Below are 19,136 nucleotides of genomic sequence, written 5' to 3' on the forward strand. Positions count from 1 at the left end.
ATAGGCAACTACACAGATGGGAACATTAACTATATCTGGAAAAATAGGATCATGTAGGGATTGGTTCCTATATGCAAGCTCTGTCAACTCTATAAATAATAGATAATTGTTTCATACACAGAAATATTTTTAAGTGTGTCTGTGATACCTCTAAGAAAGAATAACACATTAAATATCTGTAAATTAACAGAACTTATTAACTATCTAAGTACATTTAAAACTTCTAAACTCACCTGGACATGGTGGTGCATGCCTGAGGCAGGAGGATTACAAATTCAAGGCCAGCCTCAGTAACTTGGTGAGACCCTATCTCAAGATAAAAAAATAAAAAAGGCTAGGGATGTAGTTCAGTGGTAGAGAGACCCTTGGGCCCAATCCCCAGTGACAAAGGGGAGGGCTGCAGGGTGTAGTTCAGTGGTAGAACCCCTGGGTTCAATCCACAGTACTACAAAATAATAATAATAATTATCATAAAACTGCTAAGCTCTGAAAAAAAAACATTGTGTCAGTCCTTTTTCTAACTTTATTTTATTACTTTTTATTTTTTGCAGTGCAGGGAATCAAACCTAAAGCACACTCAAGCTAGGCAAGCATTTTTTCATTGAACTACATCCCCTGTCTCATCAAAGCCTTTTAAAAAGTATATCCTAGCCATATCTCTTTAAAGAATCAAACTATGAAGCCTGAAAAACTTGAAACATCCTCTCTCACTCTCCTCCTCTCCTAGAACTCTAGGTGTCATTTCCGTGCTCCTACAGAATCCCATTGCATGTCAGGAGTACTGGTGGGTCTCTGGGCCTGCTTTTCCTCTGTCCCTCCCTGTAGATTAAGGCACACACACATACAGTGCATTTAGACTCAACAGTGAGAAAACCAACAACCCAATTTTAAAAATCGTGAGAGAAAACAAGCAAAAGACTTGAACATGATAAGATGCTCAAGGTCATTAGTCACCATGGAAAGCACACTGAGCAAGCAGGTAAATGAAGGTGCACACCTGCCACCCCTGAACTCGGAGGGGGTGGCAGGTGGATTGCTTGAGCCCATGAATTCGAGACCAGTCCCAGCAAAGTGGTGAGACATGTCTCAAAAGAAAGACTGGAGATATGGCAAGCATTGCAGTGGTTAAAGAATGCTGACACCACCAAATGCAACAACATCCAGCAAAGGAAACCCTCCTCCGGGCAGCCAGCACACAGGGCGGTCTGACCCCTTGGAAGGCAGGTTGGCACTCTCACAGAGTCAACAAGCACTTTCCTCAGGACCTAGCTCTTCCCGGGTCCTTACTCTAGAGAAACAAACACATCCAGATACAGGTCTGTCTCCGTGGCTCTACTGGTGAACGGACAGAGTGTGGCATCTGCACAGCCGAGCACAGCTGAGCAACATAAAGTGAACCAGGTCACCCAGAACAACATGGGTGGGTCTCAAAGGTGTTACCTGAGTGAAGGGAGCCAGTAGAAAAAGGTGAGTGGATAGGAATTCATGCAATGACACTCTCCAAAAGACAACCATAGAGGGGAACAGATGGGGTCACCAGGGGTTGAGAGGGGCATGGGGCAGGAGAATTGGGGGTGGATGATTACAGTGCTCTGTATCTTCAAAACATGCAGCTGCGCAAATCCATATGGTATTCCAATGACTGAATTATCTCGAAACCACTTTCCTTAATGTTAACCTACAAAATAGCTTTGTGAGAGTCCAAGTGCAGTAAGATTCATGCACTGGCTTTGCCAGTTTGGGAGGTCATACTTCTGCTTGTTGGGACTGGTTGCCATTAGACTCTGATATCCTAGCTGAGAAATGCTTCTCTGAAACAATGCGTGCTGCCCAGGGGAAGAGACACCCCTCAGCGTTGCCTGACTCCTGTGAGGGCAGCAGGTCTGTGGAATTCCTCCGCTGTCCTTTGACCTGCAGAGTGGAGTAGGAAGCCCCACTTCAGATGTGAAACAAACTGGGAGAGAGAAATGGGAAGATAAAAGGTGTTTTATATCTGTTTTTCCTCAGAGGAGCAGCAATTGAGCAGCCTAAGGTAATCTGCTCAGGTGTGATCAAAAGAAAGGGCGGGCAGGTCTGAGCACAACTGTGGCAGGGGAGTCTGGCCAAGCCAGCTTCGTTGGGGGTCTCTGGCCTGGTAGGAGGCAGGGAGGTCTCAGGTGGGGAACCATTCGGGGGCTAAGTGGGTGAAAGAGGCACACCCTGGATGCAAATGCCAACATGGCTGCTTTTAAGTGACCAAGGGCATAAGGGTTAATCTCTAGGTACCTCTATTTCTCCTGCAGTAAAATAGGGACAACAGCAGTATCTACTTTGAAGGATTATGGTAATGTCAAGTGAGTTAATAAATGTAGAGCACTTGGAATATATATACATACATACATACATATATATATATATAAGTTATGGATGGATACAGTATCTTTGTTTTATTTATTTTTGTATTTATTTTTTATATGGTACTGAGAATCAAACCCAGTGCCTCATGCATGCAAGACAAGCGCTCAACCACTGAGCTACAACCCCAACCCCCATTTTTTATATATAAGGTGAATATATAAATGTAATCTATTTGTTATTATTACCAATTACCAAAGTAAATTCAAATTTAACATTTCCTTTGAAATTTCTATGTGCTAATATGCAAATTGGCATTGAATAAGTAATTAGAAACTGGTATTTTAATATATGTAATATTTTTTAAGTTATGAGAATGCTATAGTTTGGATGGTAAATGTTGCCCAAAAGTCCATGTATCAAAGACTTGATCCCCTGGGTGGCACTATTAAGAAATGCCAAAAAAAAAAACAAAAAAACAAATAAACAAAAAAGAAAAAAAATGCCACCTGTGAGAGGTAGGGCCCACTGGGAGGCCCTTAGGTCACTGTGGGAGGTGCTTTGAAGGGGACTGTGGAACCCCAGTCTCCTTCTCTTTTTTTTTTTTTTGTGTGTGCTTCCTGGCCACAAGGTGAGTAGTTTTGCTTCACCATGTACTAGAGGCACAAAGCCTCACCATAGGCCCAAAGTCACCTGGCCTATTGGGCCAATTGATCATGAACTGGAAACTTCAAAACTATGAGCCAAAAATAAACCTTTTTTTAAATAAGTTAATTATCCCAGTTACTTTGGCACAGTGATGGAAAGATGACTAACAGAAGCTGCAGTGTACAGAATCATGGATTTCTATCATCTCCAGGGTTGTTCATGCTGACAGCAGCTTTTAGAGAGGGCACGCATGCTCAGTGGGGCCCAGGCCAACACAGTACTAGAAAGGAAATGAGCATCTGTAGTCCAAGCTGGGATTTCACCACACAGAGTAAGACCAGCCTGGCTGCCACCTCCTAAAAATCCAGTTTAACTCAACATCACTGCAGCTAATAGAAGGGTGGATAGAAGGGATGAGTGGGTGGGTGGGTGGATGGACAGAATGTAATAAAATGCGTAAGTCAGGTGCTGGGCTGGGGCTTAGTGGAACAGCAGTCACCTAGCACGTGGGAGGCACTGGGTTTGATCCGCAGCACATTTATTTATAAATAAAAAAGGTATTTTTTAAAAATTACAAAAAATGCAAAAGTCACCCTTTTAATCACATTGTCAAATTTGTACAGGAAAAAGCTTGATTTTCATATTTTACAAAACAAAAATTCCCAAGCATCTCAGCATTTGCCTTCAAATATAAACTGATCTGTTCACAAGAACCTCTATTTGTGAGATTGCTAAAGTTTCCCCCATGATATGATCCCAGTGCTTTTCAAATCCTGCCAGAATCACTGCTCTAATCTGTAATGGATTTTCTTCCTTCTACTTACTTCTGAGGATTAATGTTAAGAGCACAGAGGAGACTTGGCAGCAGGTGAGTCTGGGGCTCTCACCCTCTTGCTTTCAGGAAAGGTCAGCCTTGCTGCTCAAATGACTCACACTTCAGCTCAGCTAGGGACCTGATTAGTATAATGAAAATGAACCCCAGAGCCTGGGCTAGCCCCACAGACCCTTTCCAACTCCCCACATTCCACAGGACTTCACAGCTCCAGGGGGAAGGCTACATCTGAATTGTCAAAGACCTCACTAGATTAGGACTATAGCACAAATAAAATCTTAAGTTATCATTCTGAAGTAAGGTGAGTTCCTGTGCTCCTACAATTTACCTAAGGAAGTCATTAAAATAGTGTTGGTGTTAGAGCCTTTTATCTTAATGCTTCCAAAATTTTCATGTTCTTGTCAATAATCACTTTGCTTTATAGCATTAGAGGGAAGTATAAAAAAGAGGGTCTCACTGAGTTGCTGAGGCTGGCCTTGAACTTGAGACCCCCCCTGCCTCAGCCTCTGGAGTAGCTGGGATTATAGGCATTATAGGCATTTGCTGTCTTCCTTGGGTATTTTAAAGAGGTTTTAAGGACTACTCTCTGAACTGGAAGGCCTGGGGCACCTGCTCACTCTTTGGGGAAGCTAGGGAACTGTTCATCCAGCACAATGTGTGGGGGTCTCTTCACCGGGCAGCAGATGGCCATCTCCGAGATAGTGGCAACAATGGCGGCAACAACTCCAAGGGCACAGAGTGGACATGATTTACTCCGAGCCAGGCTCAGCTCACAGTGAGTGGTACGTGGTGTGAGGTGCAGAGGTCTCTGCTGGCCACTTCTTCATAGGCTACTCAGCCTCTTTGGCCAACAGCAGACCTTCTTGGGGCTACGAATCCAATCCACTAATATTTTGTCAAGGGCCAAGCACAGGTGAGAAAACTAGTCTTCACAAAGCCTACGAGGGTCACCTGTGCCGACCTGAGCACTGAGAGGGATTCAAATGGGGCAGGGCTGACTCCTGGATGTGCTACTTGCTGGCCGTGGGTCCCTAGCAAGGGACTTGACCACTCAGGCACTATCCCCCTGAAGCATACAGCACGAGGAGGACACACAGATGCCCAGCCCAAATGACAGTGTGGGACTGCACAGGTCTGGTGTCCTTCATCTGAGACGTGGGACCAGAAATGCTTCCGATTTCAGAACACTAGTATAGACACCCGGCAAGTGACTTTTCCAAGTCTGAAAAGCCAAGCATTTTAGCTCTGAAATCCAAAACTTTTTGAGCATCATGTTGACATTCAGAAAGTTTTGGATTTCAGAGCATTTTGGATTTGGGATTTTCAGATTAGACATGCTTAACCTGTAGTTAACTGTTGGTAAAGGAAATACTGACCTTCAGTGAAATCATGATTAAAATGGTTACTGGAAAGTCTGCAAATACCACTGTGCCATGCTCAGTCCAGGAGTGAGGCCCAGACGAAAGTAAAACTGTCACTGCTGCCTCTCGCACCTCTAGCCAGGTGGGGATACAGCACAGATGGGTGGACAGAGCCCTCTCCTGGGGCAGCAGGCAGAGCCCCCAGCCTCATCTCCCCTTGCCTCTCAGGGGACCCAGCCCAGCCTTGGTGGGCTTGCAGCTTAGCCCTACCCTGGGCTCATGGGAAACTCATGGCGTCAACCTTTGACTACTTTTGTAGCTGTAAAAGGTGACAATGCAAAAGGATCTTCAGGAAGCATGTCTGCTCCATTCCACTTAGAATGTGGGAGGAGGAGGTTTTCCCCATTCCTACCGTTGTGTCACCGTCTAGAGGTAAGCGCAGCCTCCCTGCTCCACCGATGTTCTGGTGATACTAAGACCTTGCTGTTGTTAGGGCCCTTCCTGGAGGTCAGAGGGGCTATTAATTTTAAAAGGTCAACCTAGAGCTCTGATTGTGCTTCGTGGTAGAGCACTATGCCTAGCATGTGTGAGGCACTGGGTTAAATTCTCAGCATGGCATATAAATAAAGGTCGATTGACAACTAAACAAAATCTTAAAAAAAAAAAAGGTCAACCTAGAATCTGCCTCTTCTATGTTGAGATGTCCTTACTACCTTTTCCTTAATTATTTAAAATTAGATGATGCCAAAGCCACAGCCGCCCTCCTCTCCACATGGGGGGTGTCAGAGCCTGTGCCCCATGCCTAATCTCTATCCATGCGACATCCTTTGGCTTAGCTGCTATACCACTTCACAGATGAGGACGGAGAAGCTCCGTGCCTCTCTGCCTCATCTGAGGTCACACAGCTGCAGGGCAGCAGGCTGAGGCCAGCTGTGAGGCCCAGGCTCTTCTCAGCAGAAGTAAGCGCTGCCCACTCAGATGAAAGCACCGCCCCTGTGGGACTCCATACTGCTAACAGAACACACACAGAGTTTCTGCATCCTCTTAGCTTTTGCAAAATAGCAGATAAATGCTGTTGGATTAAAAAAAATCTCACTGGGTTTTAGTATTTTAGAGTCAATAAGGAATGATAACTTTTTCCAATTATTTGCAAAAAAAATCTAATATAAAAGTTGGCTTTCCATGTTATGCATCATATGCAGAAAAATTATATTGTCATCCTCTGCGCCACCCTATGTGCATCCAATAGCAAAGGGAGCATGAAAACAATCAGTGTCATTTTTCGGGCCTCCCGTAAGATTCGCAGCCCTGGGTGCCACCTTGGCTGAAGGACTCCAGCTTTATTTCTAAACTAAGACTGCTGGTTTTCCTTGGATCATCTGGACAGTCAGAAGCCTGAGTCCTGCTCCTCCCTGGGCTGGACCTCCACCAGAGCTCTGGCTCCAAACCCATCACTTCATAGAAAATTACAGGACTCTGCCATATCTTAAAATAAACTCGTCTCCTTGAAGCTCATGAACTAGTGTTGGCACTACTGACCGTGAAAGGCTCAGCAATAGCCCTGGATGGATACAGCAAGGTTGCCATTGCCTACCGATTAAGAGAACTGCAGCAGAACCCTTGAATCTGGGGAGGGGTGGTGTAAAGAACTCAGTAGGTTTGGAGTGTCCCCCAAGGCTCGTGTGCTGAAGGCTTGGTCCATGGAGGGACTCACAAGCTGATGGCTTCGTTGGCAGCTGGTGGAACTGTGGGAGGTGGGGCCCAACTGGAAGAAGTAGTGGATCACTGGGGGCATGCTCTGGAAAGGAGCAGCTTGTCCCCAGCAGTCCCCTCCCCAGCTTCCTGGCTACCATGCCTTCCACCAATGTATTCTGCCAGAGCAACGGACCTGGCCAACCTTGGGCTTAACCTCTGAAACTATGAGCCAAAAACTCTTTCCTTAAGTTGATTTTCCTAGGTATTTCATCCCAATGATGAAAAAGTTAACTAACAGATTTTTTTTTTAATTTTAGACTATATAATGGTAGTGGAGAGACAAAAAAAAAAACAAACAAACAAAAAACATGACATTACCCTAAGAAGCCCCATATGACCATTTAGGCGACATGGAGTTTAAAGCCAACAAAATTTCAGCTCAATAAGGAGAACACTGTTGGGATCCCTCTGGACCAGTGCTACCCTGGGCAACACAGCTAACCCTGCCAGTTCCCCAGTCTTTGGTGCTCGGTGTTGCAAGAGAGACTGGCCAACAAGCAACCACCGTGGAGACACAGAAGAGAGGAGAGAGCAGAGCAGGCCCTGCTCCCCTGACTCTCCTTCCAGTTCTGGGCATGAACCCAGGGCCTTGCACAGCTGGGTGAGCTCTCTGCATGAGCCCCACCCAGCCCTGCCCCAATGCTCCCAGGCCAATCACCAGGCCACAAAGTGACCCAAGGACTGGGCACACAAGCTCCAACACCGGGGAGGGATGAGCAGGCCTCCGACCAGCTGCTTCCATTTCATCGGTGAACAATCATTGACAATCAGAGGAGGAAGAACCATCATCTGTGGGTGATAAGCTGAGTGTTGAGGAAATTCACTAACTACTTTTTCCAGCTCTCCTTTCACCTTGCCTGACCACATCCTCAGTCAACAAAGACTTCCCAGGAAGGCCTTGATTCCTTGCCATCTCTGGAATGTTGACAATGCTACACACACACACACACACACACACACACACACACACACGCACGCACGCACTCGCAGGCGCAAGCAGGCGTGTGCACACACACACTGTCCTCTGCCTTGGCAGAAGCAGTTGTTTCCATCAGGAGCAACGGGCCCTGCACCTTGAGCTTCACAATACCTTCCCACACGCACACTTTCCAGCCTTGAGGCAAACGAGGGATCGTACCACTGGGCAGAACCGTACTCCTGGGGACGGAGGAGCAGCGTGCTTTAGAACCTGGCTTGTGCCAGCAGGGTCCAGTGCCAGACACGGTGATGGCAGCAGAGGCACATCCTGTCTCTGGGACAGCTGGGATGGGGGTGGGGGACCCAGGTCTTTTAATAATGGTCCTAGCAAGTCACACAAGATCACCAAATCCCAACCGTACAAGGAAAGATTAAAGCTTCAGAGCGACCAGACAATGAGCCTGAGGACAGGACCTGGGAGAGGCCCGCTGCGCAGCCTCAATGATCATTTCACATGGAGACTACTGCCAGCCTTCCCTGAGAACCGGCTGTACCCTAAAAGATGTTGGGTCATAAGCTGATTTAACAAAAAGCATCTAAAAGGTAGCTTTAATTTTTTAAAATGATAACAAGGTTTCAAACCTTTCAGTAAATAGAATAAAAGAAAAGCTCTTTTTAAGCTGGGCACAGTGGTGTACACCTGGTCCCAGCTACTCAGGAAGTTAGGGCAGGAGGACCACTTGTGCCAAGTTCAAGGTCAACTAGGCAACACTGCAAGATGCTGTCTCAAAAACAAGCTTATTTTTTCCATTAACTTGCATATTATTTATTTCCTATTTAAAGTATTACCTGTTACTCACTGACTTCTGAACTTAGAGGTTTTGCTGAGATTCAGATAATGTTCCCTTGCCCTTGAGGACATGTCCTGAACAGCTGAGATGGAAATCAGAAATGCACAGTTTAAATAGTCAGAATGCACCAAGGGGCCGAAGCCACAAACTGTCTGCCGGAGATGAGAACTTTCTGGAAAATAGGCAGCTAGTGGTCCCTCATCAGGAGGTCACCGTGGGTTAGTTCAGCTGGCCAAAAACACTTAAGAATGAAAACACGTATGTAGGTTCTCGTAGAACTTTGCTCTCGCTCACTACCAGAAAGTGGAGCCAAAACAACCGGACACCTAGAGGAATCTAGAGAATCTAGGAATCCCAGAATCTAGAGGAAGTTGAGATGGAGCCTTCTGCCCACGCTCCTTTTTTGTGACTGGTGTTGTAAATGTTTTTGCCCTTTTTTAGTAATATTGTGGAGCTAATTTTTAAAAGTGCCATAACTTCTGCTTTTAGCCAAGATGGAAAAACATGGACTGCATTTACCATCCTTACCTTGAGCAGTTAAAAGAAAAAAAATCAAGAAAAACTATATCCAGCAATGGTGTTCAAGACACTGGGCTTTAGACTGTGAGGGACGGTGATGGCTGAGAGATGGACAGAAGGAGTAGCCTGTGATGACCTCAGCATGCAGCTGGAGCTGGAGGTGCTGCTAGTTGCGGGGGAGGGGAGGCTGGTGGTATGCCTAAGTTGAGGTGACAGAGCTAAAAGGCCAGGTCAGCTAGGGTGACTGGAGTCCACAGGGCCGGATGCTGGAGAGGGAGAGCTCCAGAGATGGGCAGACACAGAGTCTGCCACCCACAAGAGCTACAGAGAACAACCACCAGGACTCAGGGCCAGGAACAGTGCGTGTCACCACCAGGTGGACTGTGAACCCCATCACCCGAGGGCAATGGGCAGAGGACTCACATGCACTGCACTACACTAAATGCTACTGTGGTCCCCACGGGCTGAAGCACAAGACCCAATGTGACCAAATGCTTCCAAGTAACTTAACCACCTCCCAGAACAAAGGTGGAAAATATTTACAGGAACATGAAAACACCCGCCCAGCCAGGCAGGCAGAATGCACGGTCCTGGCTTCCCGCAGAAACTACCAGGCAGGCAAAGAGGCTTGGAAACATGACCCAGTAAGGCACAGATGGACCTACAAACCCACCCAGAAGAAACAGGTGGGGGAATTGAGAGGAGAATTAAACAGCAACCAGGAGGACACGCATGTGTTCACGATGCTGGAGGAAGGAGAGATGTGGAGTAGAGACGTGGGGGATACACATCAAAGAATAACTCAGCCCTCTAATTGTGAGCCTCCAGGACGCAGTAAGGCGAAGAAACAGCAACAGAAACGACCCGAACAAGACAGGGACAGCCGGGAGGCAGGCAGAGGGACGTAGAGCAGGCAAGCAGGTGGGGTTGCAAGGCTGTGTCATCAACAAAAAGCTATCAAGAAATAATGGCGGGGACTGGGGATGTGGCTCAAGCGGTAGCGCTTGCCTGGCATGCGTGCGGCCCGGGTTCGATCCTCAGCACCACATACCAACAAAGATGTTGTGTACGCCAAAAACTGAAAAATAAATATTGAAATTCTTAAAAAAAAAAAGAAGAAATAATGGCAGGAAATTCCCAGTTTGATGAACATAATAAACCTACAGATCAAGAGGCTCTGTGAATCCCAAGAACGAGACACATGAAGAAAATGACACCAAGACAAACCAAAACCAGACTGCTTAAGACAAACCAAAAACAGACTGCTTAAGACAAACCAAAAACAGACTGCTTAAGATAACTGGTCAAGAGAAATTGGGTAAATGAGGGACAGAGGGGAGCTTCGATGGGAAAAGAACATGCACAGAAAATCTGAAGGTAACCCCGTGTTTCACAGTGAGATGCTGAACCCTCTCCCCTAGGATCAGGAGCAAAGCAGGGGGTCCCCTCCGCCACATCTAGTTGACTTGGCACAAGTCCCCCTTGGTGTGGCAGGACAAGAAAAGAAAGCAAAAGCGGTTAGGAGAAAAGACATACAGCTGTCTTCCTTGCAGATGTCCTGCATGTCCACATCCACGCTCCCAATGAACCAAGGAAAAGCCCCCTGGAACTAATAACACAGTCCTGATATGAGTCTAAGATATCAAAGTCAACCACTCTCCTGGAGGCCAACACTGAGCGACTGGAGCCTGAAATTTAAAATGTAATCGCAAAAAAAAAAAAAAAAATGTAATCGCACTTACAACAGCACCAAGTTGAAATGACTACATGGAAATCTAACAAAATGTACATAAAGGACAGATGTGCAGGAAACCACAGAATTATGATGACAGAAATTCCAAAGAAATGGAGAGATGTTCCATGTTCATGGATTAGAGACCCAAGTCTGTTAGGATGCTAAATTTTCCCAATTTGATCGGCATATAACAAAACCCCAATCAAAATGCTAAAAAAGCCATTTTGTGAATATTGACAAGATAATTCTAAAGTTTATGGAGCAGCGATGCAATACTGAGAAAGAGCACAGAGAACAGAACCATGTGGCTTCAAGACCCCATGACGCTAGAGAGAGAACAGACACAGAGATGTATGGGATGGAAGGGTCCAGGACAGACCCCACCAGTGTGCCCGCCAGCCTTCCGCAAGGAGCGAAGGCCATCTAGTGGGTAGAGGCAAAGCCAACCCTTCAGCAGATGGTACTGGATGCCCACGTGCAAAAAGGAAACAAGCCAGACCCGATGTCACCAGCCCCGACTCAGGCTGGGTGTGGCTCGGTGGCACAGCACAGTGCAGCCAGTGTTCACCACCAGCACCACAAAGAAAGTAGAAAGAGAGGGAAATTAGGAAGGAGTTTGAGTTTGAAGAACACAAACATGCAGTGTGTCACACATGGGAGGGAGGGAACCAAAACAGCGCCTAGGAATTGATATCGGGGACACCGACCTCAGAGAGAAAGGAGACGGGGACGAGGGAAGCACCTGCAGGCCACCCTGTGAGACCCAAAGTAGGCAGAAGGAAGGAGCACTGGACCTGCAGGACTCGGGGGAACAGGAGAAAAGCAACAGGAAGCTTACAAAACTAACCTGACTCTTGGAGAAAATAAATAAAATCCACAAACCTGTAGCCAAAGCGATGAGAAAACGAAGAGAGAAAAGACATGAAATATCTGATCAGCAACAAGAGAGATGACATCCCCACACCAACGGACACTGAAAGGATGAGACGATGTTAAGAATCTTAGCTGTTGGGGCTGGGGATGTGGCTCAAGTGGTAGCGCCCTCGCCTGGCATGCGTGCGGCCCGGGTTCGATCCTCAGCACCACATACCAACAAAGATGTTGTGTCCGCCGAGAACTGAAAAATAAATATTAAAAAATTCTCTTTAAAAAAAAAAAGGATCTTAGCTGAAACAGATAAGCTCTTTTAAAGAAAGCGCCGTCCAGGGCCTAGGCAAAGAGACAAGCAGATGGCCCTGCGGCTGGAAAAGGAAATGGATTCCTCCATGGGAAAAAGGACACAGACGGAAGACCCTACACAAATATCATACAATGCAACACTGAAGAAGAGCACAGGCAGTATTGTCCCATAGGCTCCTGCCAGCCAACAGGTAAGAGGGGAAATCGGGTATTCCAACTAGGTTAGAAAAGGAAAAAGAAAAAAGATTTTTTTCCATAGGTGACACAGTTGTACAACTAGAAAATCTGCTGGAATCTACTAGAAATCTTCTGGAATTTTTGAGTTTATCCAGTTTACAGGAAGAAAGATCAACACAGAAAAATAAATTGCATTTTCAAATCCTTACATCAAATAATTGAAATATTTATTATAAAATAAGAAATGATTAGGGATCCATATGATAAAAGGTGTTTAGGATCTGTACACAGAAGAGAAACATTACTTTTACTCTCAGAAAACACCACTGAGAGAAATCAAAGCCTTAAATAGATGGAAGATTTGTTAAGACAACAGTTTTCCTTGCAGAAAAATTAAATCCATCACTTCAATGCAGTCTCAATCAAAATTCCGGCAGCATTTTTGTAGAATTGAAAAGCAGATCCTGAAACGTGCATGGAAATGCTGAGGACCTGGAAGAGCCCAAGCAATTTTGGAGGACGAGGCTGAAAGATGAGCACCCGACTCAGTCGCTGCAGAGCCACAGTGATGGGGCTGTGGGGTCTGGGGGAGCAGATCAACACATGGGAACAGGGAGTGAAGGAATGCACCCTGGTGTACATGAACCATGGTAAAGAGAATTCAGTGGAGAAAGGAGTCTTTCCATTAAATTAGGCTGGGACAATGATAGAGCCACACTCAGAACAAATGCCAACCCCCTGTCACCATGTAAGGAAATTAACTCAAAATGGATCACAGACCTCATGCAGGACAGGAAACAGTAAGACTTCCAGAAGGAAAGGTGATGACCCACTTGGGCAGCTGTCTCTAGATGGGATGACAGGACCCCACTCCACAAGAGAAACGAGACAGCAAGTGGACCTTCATCAGGCTCAAGCGCTGCCCTTGAAGAGGTACAGTGAGGAGGGTGGAAGGCAGGAAGGGCACTCATGGACAGTGATGGGGAGTGGAGGGGCCAGGCCCACAAGGGGCACAAAGAAACCCCAGGGGAGGGGAAGGTGTCCTTGCTCTGGCTATGGTCATGGTTCCACAGTCGGGGACATGTCAGAACTTATCAAACTGCTCTGTTCAGTAAGTTCACACTGTACACCAATGGCACCTCAGGGGAAGGAGCAGCGAGAAAGTGGCCTCTTTCAGGGAAGGGGACAGCTGGGGAGGGGCAGGGCAGGAATGGGGAGGGGAAAGCATGTTGTGAGTGACCCAAGAAGCTTCCCCGGGGGCTAGAAGGATCAAAAACCCTCTGTGGAACAAGGCAGAGTATTAAAAATAAGAACACATCCAATTTGGGCAAAGAAAGGGAGGTGGTGAATCGAACTGTTTCTGGGCCTGAAGGTTACCAGATTTTTGTCTTAATCGTCCTAAGGAGAAGCGCGAGGGCCGGAGCTGCCCGTCCCAGAAGGCAGAGCAAGGTGCGCTCCCCAGCGCCTCCACACTCAGCCCAGCTTCAACGCCCCTGCAGCTGCGCGCTCCAAGCTGCACGCAACGGGAAGCCTCGGCCCAGCTAAGGACACAGCGCCCAGCGTGTGCAGGGAACTGGCATGGCACCTGTCCCCGTGCCCCATGGCTCCACTGGTTCTCTGCTGTCAATGGACGGTCAACCCGAGTCCTCGGCTGACGTTCAGATCTACCCAGGGCCATTTGCCTCTTCACATTAAAAGCCCAGCTTCACACTGCCAGGCCAAGAGAGGCTGGAAAGCCAGGCCCAGGGGTCTTCAGGAGCAGTGCCACTGCTAAAGAGCATCCACAGACACACGGACACTCCAGCTCTCTGACTCCTTAAAGTGCACTTTAAATGCTTGAGCCGTCGGAGATTCCAAGTGAAACTGCAGTTTGATCCTTTCTTGGAGTGCCATTTGAGGCTCCACCTGAAATGTGAGCCACAGGCAAAAGTGGAGAAAGCAGGTGGGACGGACGATCACCCTAACCTTGAATATCCAGAGCCGTCAGAGGCCCCTAGAAAGCCGAGTGTGCAGGAACCTCTGCCCTTGACAGCAGCACATGCTTGTCTTTGCACTTTCAACCATTTTGTTGGATAACAAAAAGGGTTGGGTTGTTTATGCAACCTAAAAATGGGCACAAACCTTAAATGAAGTTCCCAGGAAGATGGACCAATGGCCACTGAGCCCAGGACAAGATGCTCCTGGTCAAGAGTCAGTGGGATGCAAACTAAAATCACCACGAGCTGCCCCTTTCCAGACCAGACCTGCTGTGACCAGGAGAACTGAAGCCAGGGGGCACGGGCAGAACCCAGGAAAATGGCCCTGCAGCCTGGCAACAGGATCTCAGGGGCAGCCCCCGTGGGAGACACTACATGGTTTCATGAGAACACATGGTTCCCGTGGTTCCAGTCCTCAGAGCCCACCCTGCAGGGCTGAGAGTGGACATAAAGGTGTGCACACTCCCACAGCCACTGCAGAAAAGCTCACAGCAACGCAAAGGTGGAAACAGACCATGACCTTGAATAGATGGTGGATGGCCAGCACGGGCTGCAGCCACACAGGGAATGCTATGCTGCCATAAAAAGGGATAACGTCCTGATTCTTGGTATAGCAGGACAGACCTTGAAAACAACCACTAAGAGAAATAAGCCAGTCACAAAAAGACAACTACGGGATTCCACCTACATGAAATGTCCAGAGCAGGCAGATTCATAGAGAAAGAATGTGGACTAGAAGTTACCAGGAGTAGGAGAGGGAAGAAGGGGGTTACTGCTTCATAAGCAGAGTTGTTTGGGGTGAGGGAAGAATTAGAAATAGAGGTGATGCCGCTCAGCACTGGAATGTGATCTACATCATGGGCTGTACACTGGAAATGCTTAATATCTCAAGTCTCGTTATATATTTTATCTCAATTAAAAAACAGCCAAATAATATAGGCATTCTAAATAACTGGCTCTCAGGAAAATGATGTATTCACTCACTGTCCACTCGACCAGGGGGGGGAAAGGCCCTTGTGCACAGAGACCACCGGAGGCACAGGGGCGCAACCTTGGAAGACACAGGATGGCACAAATGAGCACAGGGCCAGAGCCATGATGAGCGAGAGCCATAACGCCATAACCTGCCAACTGCCCTGAGACGGACACCCAGACGGCCACAGTACCAGCAGCTTCGATGCCCTCCACGTACTTCTCAGGCAAACATCCTGCAGGTGACACCCCCATTCAGAGGCTACATGTGCCCTGCAGGCCCCAACACCCAGAATTCCCCGGGTCCACCTGCTGGGTCCACCTGCTGGGTCCACCTGCAGGGTCCACCTGCTAGGTCCAGGCACGAGACCAGGTGGCTGGCTTGCCAGGGCTGCCACAACAAAGTCACATGGAGCCAGTGGCTTCCGCATCAGCAATGTGACTTCCTGTGCTCGCTGTGGCAGTACGTACGATACAGAGAAGATGAGCATGGCCTCTGCGCAGGGATGGTCTGCAGATTCTGAAGCGCCCCATGCTGTTTCTCACGCGGGTCAGAATGGTGGCTATCAACAGACAACAGTAAGTGTTGGTGAGGACGTGGGGGAATGGGCCAGAGGAGCCTGCACCGGGACCTGCCTGAGAGTCCTCCCCACTGTCCTAGCCCTGGCCTTGCTTCTGGGCTCTGGCTACCACCAAGTTCTGGTGTGCACCACGTTCCCAGGCACACAGCTGTCCTCCCCTTGGCACCAGAGTGGACTTCAGCTTGCTTCTCTCAAATGACCTCTGGGATGGAATTCTTTTTGCCCTAAGTGTTGTTTTTAAGAAACAGGATGACACAAAATTGGACTAGTATCATACTGGTGCATGGCCTTGGTGTCACTCAAGTCCCTGGACAAAGGGCAGCATCCACAATGCTGGGACAGGAGCAGCAGGACTCCACTCCACAAGCAACAGGGCGCATGGTAGAGTGAGGACCCTCCAGGGGCCAGATTCAGTGCTCTGCAGCACTGAGAGTCAGGACTCAACCCAGCCCTCCCCGAGGAACGACAGGCAGCCATGCAATCAGGCCTGTCCCCTCCTGCTCAGAGCCAGGGCACGGAGGCAGACGCCCCAGGCTGAAGACCTATCACATAGAGAGTGGCCAGCTGCCCTCTCCCCCACAACTGCCCCAGGTTTCCCTGCAGTGGTAAGCAGGGGCTCAGCATGACCGCTGTACATTTGAGAGGAAAGACTTCTCAAAAAGTCCGTGTTTGTAAACAGACACCTTTTATCTAAAGTTATTCTTTATATGAAAAAATCTGTTTTCTCTCCAGGTGCATATGACAGCACTGCTCCCACCGCAGCCTACTGAGCAAGTTTCTCAGAAGGGTACCAAAGTCTGCGGCGTCCATACACAGGACTGGGGCTGGCTGGTCACGAACTCAGGGACTTAGAATAGGCTTCTAGAAAGTGCTCGGCATGGCTCCTTTGCCAAGCAAGGCAGTCCCATGCCTCAGGAGCTCTGGGGCTACCAGGGACAACATAGCAGCATTAATTGTCACAGACAACAGTGAGGCAGGGCCAGAGCAGAGGGTCCTGGGGATGAGGGTGAGGTGTGGGGTCTCTGCAGTCAAGATGCTGTCCCACCTGGCCTGTAGGTGGCAGGAGCAATAGCTTGGCCTCCAGGGCCCGGGTCTCCCCATAGAAAGCAGAAGAGGCTGGGGCTGCGCTCAGTGTGGATCCCTGCTAGAAGCCCTGGGTTCCACCCCAGCTGCACAAAGCCATGCCAGGGAGGAGCATGGAGTGGAGCCCAGGGAAGTCCTCAGCACTCGCAGCCTCTGTCCCCTCAGCCTGGGACAGTCAGGTGACAATTCCTGGAAGCAATGGTGCCCAGTTTGTGTAAGAGGGGTAGAGTATGATGCCCAAACCACCAGGCAAAGTCCCCACAGCACCCCCAGTCTCCCAGCACAGGCTCCAGGGAAGTTCCTGCTCCTCCCCCACTGGACGGCAGGGACCTTGGATGTCACTGCACCCTTTGCCCAGAGCCTGGCAGCGGGCTTGGCATGTGGCACTCAGTGAGAGAGAACCAGCCCCTCCAGGCGCTCAGAGTCATGGGTCCTGGCACGCCCGTCGCTTCCTTTGTTTCTACACCAAACCCAATGGCTGGGATGGGCATCACTGATCATGAATACAATTCTACAGATCACAGAAATTCAGGCCCAGAGAGGGTGCGTCAGCCCCAGAGCCCATCCAATCTGAACCAGGCCACGTGAAGCCAAGACCCCGGCCCTCCTGCTCCAGCTCAAGCACCTGGCTCTGGTGCCCAAGCCATCTTGGCTGCAGTGTGATGACGGCAAGGTTGCCACCACCCACATGGGGTGGAACTCACACTGACATAAGGAGAGAAGCTGCTCTGCTGGCAGCAGGGCCTCTCGGTGGCAACGTCATAAAGAAGAAACCGGCTGGCTGCAGCCAGTGGACATCTTCAACCAGCCTCCCCACCGCATCCTGGAACTTAGGGGCCGCAGGGCCCGGGGCTCAGACCAGAGAGCAGAGGCGTGAATCACTGCCCAGAGGAGATGGTGCTGCAGAGTGGCAACTGGGCCTGCCGAGGCCTGGCGCCCAGTGTGGATCCAGAAAACATAGATGGACTGTACTGGTGACAAGCTGCCTGCCTGATGGGCAAGGTGGGCCAGAGAGGAGGAGCGCGGAGGAGAGGCTGGAGAGAGGCTGCAGCAGCCCGCAGTGGGCTGAAAAAAAGAAAGAAGAGACTCGGCGGAGGGAGAAAAAAGGCAGGCCTGTGTGGAGTCGGTGTCCTCCGCTGCTGACCTCAGCCTGCAAGGTAAGCTGGAGAGGATGATTACTACAGTTCCAATCACTGAATGCTGTCAAGTGACCACTTGTCATTGCCAGGTCCCTGCCACATGTGTGCACTTGTGTTCTCACACATACACTCCTGCATTTGATATCCAAAAATACCACTGATGATGGAGCAAAGCTTCAACAGATAGAATTTAAAAACAAAGGTCTCTCGAGTCCCAGGGAGTCCTGACCACAGGGAGGACATGCTAGCCTGCCCTCTGCTTGGAAGCCAGGGCATCTACTACCATCATTTGCAACGGCGCACAGGAGCGAATGCCTTTGTTCAAAAAAGAGCAGCCAGGTCTCTCCTGCACCCTGAGCTGTCCGCAGGCTGATTGCTCAGGGCTCCCAGCGACTCCTGTCTCTGTTGTGCCTGGACCTGCTTCTTGACTCACCGCCCCCCTGGGGGTGCACTCCAGCCTAACCACAGATGTCCTCCGACGCTGCGGGTCCAATAAAGAGACAGGGCTTTGAGGTCAAAGGACCTGGTGTCCTAGCACCCTGGCAAGTCCGTCAACACCAGACACTCTTGATCTGTGCATAAGAGACCATGACCCTGTTCCCCGGACTCAGAGAGGCTCAAATGTAAAAAGTAGGAAAAATTTAAAGGTTGATTCAGGAGTCTCTGCGAGGATGGCCACGTCGGTAATCACCCAGCCCATCTCAACCTCCCAGTGAGGCTGGGGGAGGGCACTTCTCAAGGCAGGTGGCGAGTCACTGGAAGAGGGCGAGCTTGTGAACAGAGTGGCCATGATCTGCCACACAGGCGCCTCCTCCGCTGCCCCCACCTCCTGCACATGACACATAGCTACTTCCATACACACTGGAACTTGTATGTTGGTGGAGGTGTGCCCAGGCGAGGCACAGTGCTACTCACTGCCTGTGTCCCCACCTGCTGTGAGAGGCCTGAGTTGTGCTTGGGAGTGGGCTGGTTCAGAAAGCCCACCAGGCTCCTGGGAAAGACCTACACCACGTCTCTGGCCTGCTCTCGCCTGCACTTTTATCTGAGCACCCAGAACTGCTTTCAAAGGATCCATC

The 19,136-nt window shown here is 49.0% G+C and overlaps 1 protein-coding gene and 1 non-coding gene across 2 annotated transcripts in view; one reads left to right on the top strand and one right to left on the bottom strand.

The window, feature by feature from the left end:
• The window catches only part of LOC144364817 (echinoderm microtubule-associated protein-like 1), a 65,686-nt gene that overhangs the window by 22,385 nt on the left and 24,165 nt on the right, over positions 1-19,136 (bottom strand). The gene's annotated exons all lie outside the window — the stretch shown is intronic.
• On the top strand, positions 15,690-15,797 carry LOC120886999 (U6 spliceosomal RNA). The gene has a single exon (XR_005730171.2). It is a non-coding gene; the product is annotated as a U6 spliceosomal RNA (small nuclear RNA).

The sequence above is a fragment of the Ictidomys tridecemlineatus genome, unplaced genomic scaffold (assembly GCF_052094955.1).
Source record: "Ictidomys tridecemlineatus isolate mIctTri1 unplaced genomic scaffold, mIctTri1.hap1 Scaffold_61, whole genome shotgun sequence".
Taxonomy (NCBI): Eukaryota; Metazoa; Chordata; class Mammalia; order Rodentia; family Sciuridae; genus Ictidomys; species Ictidomys tridecemlineatus.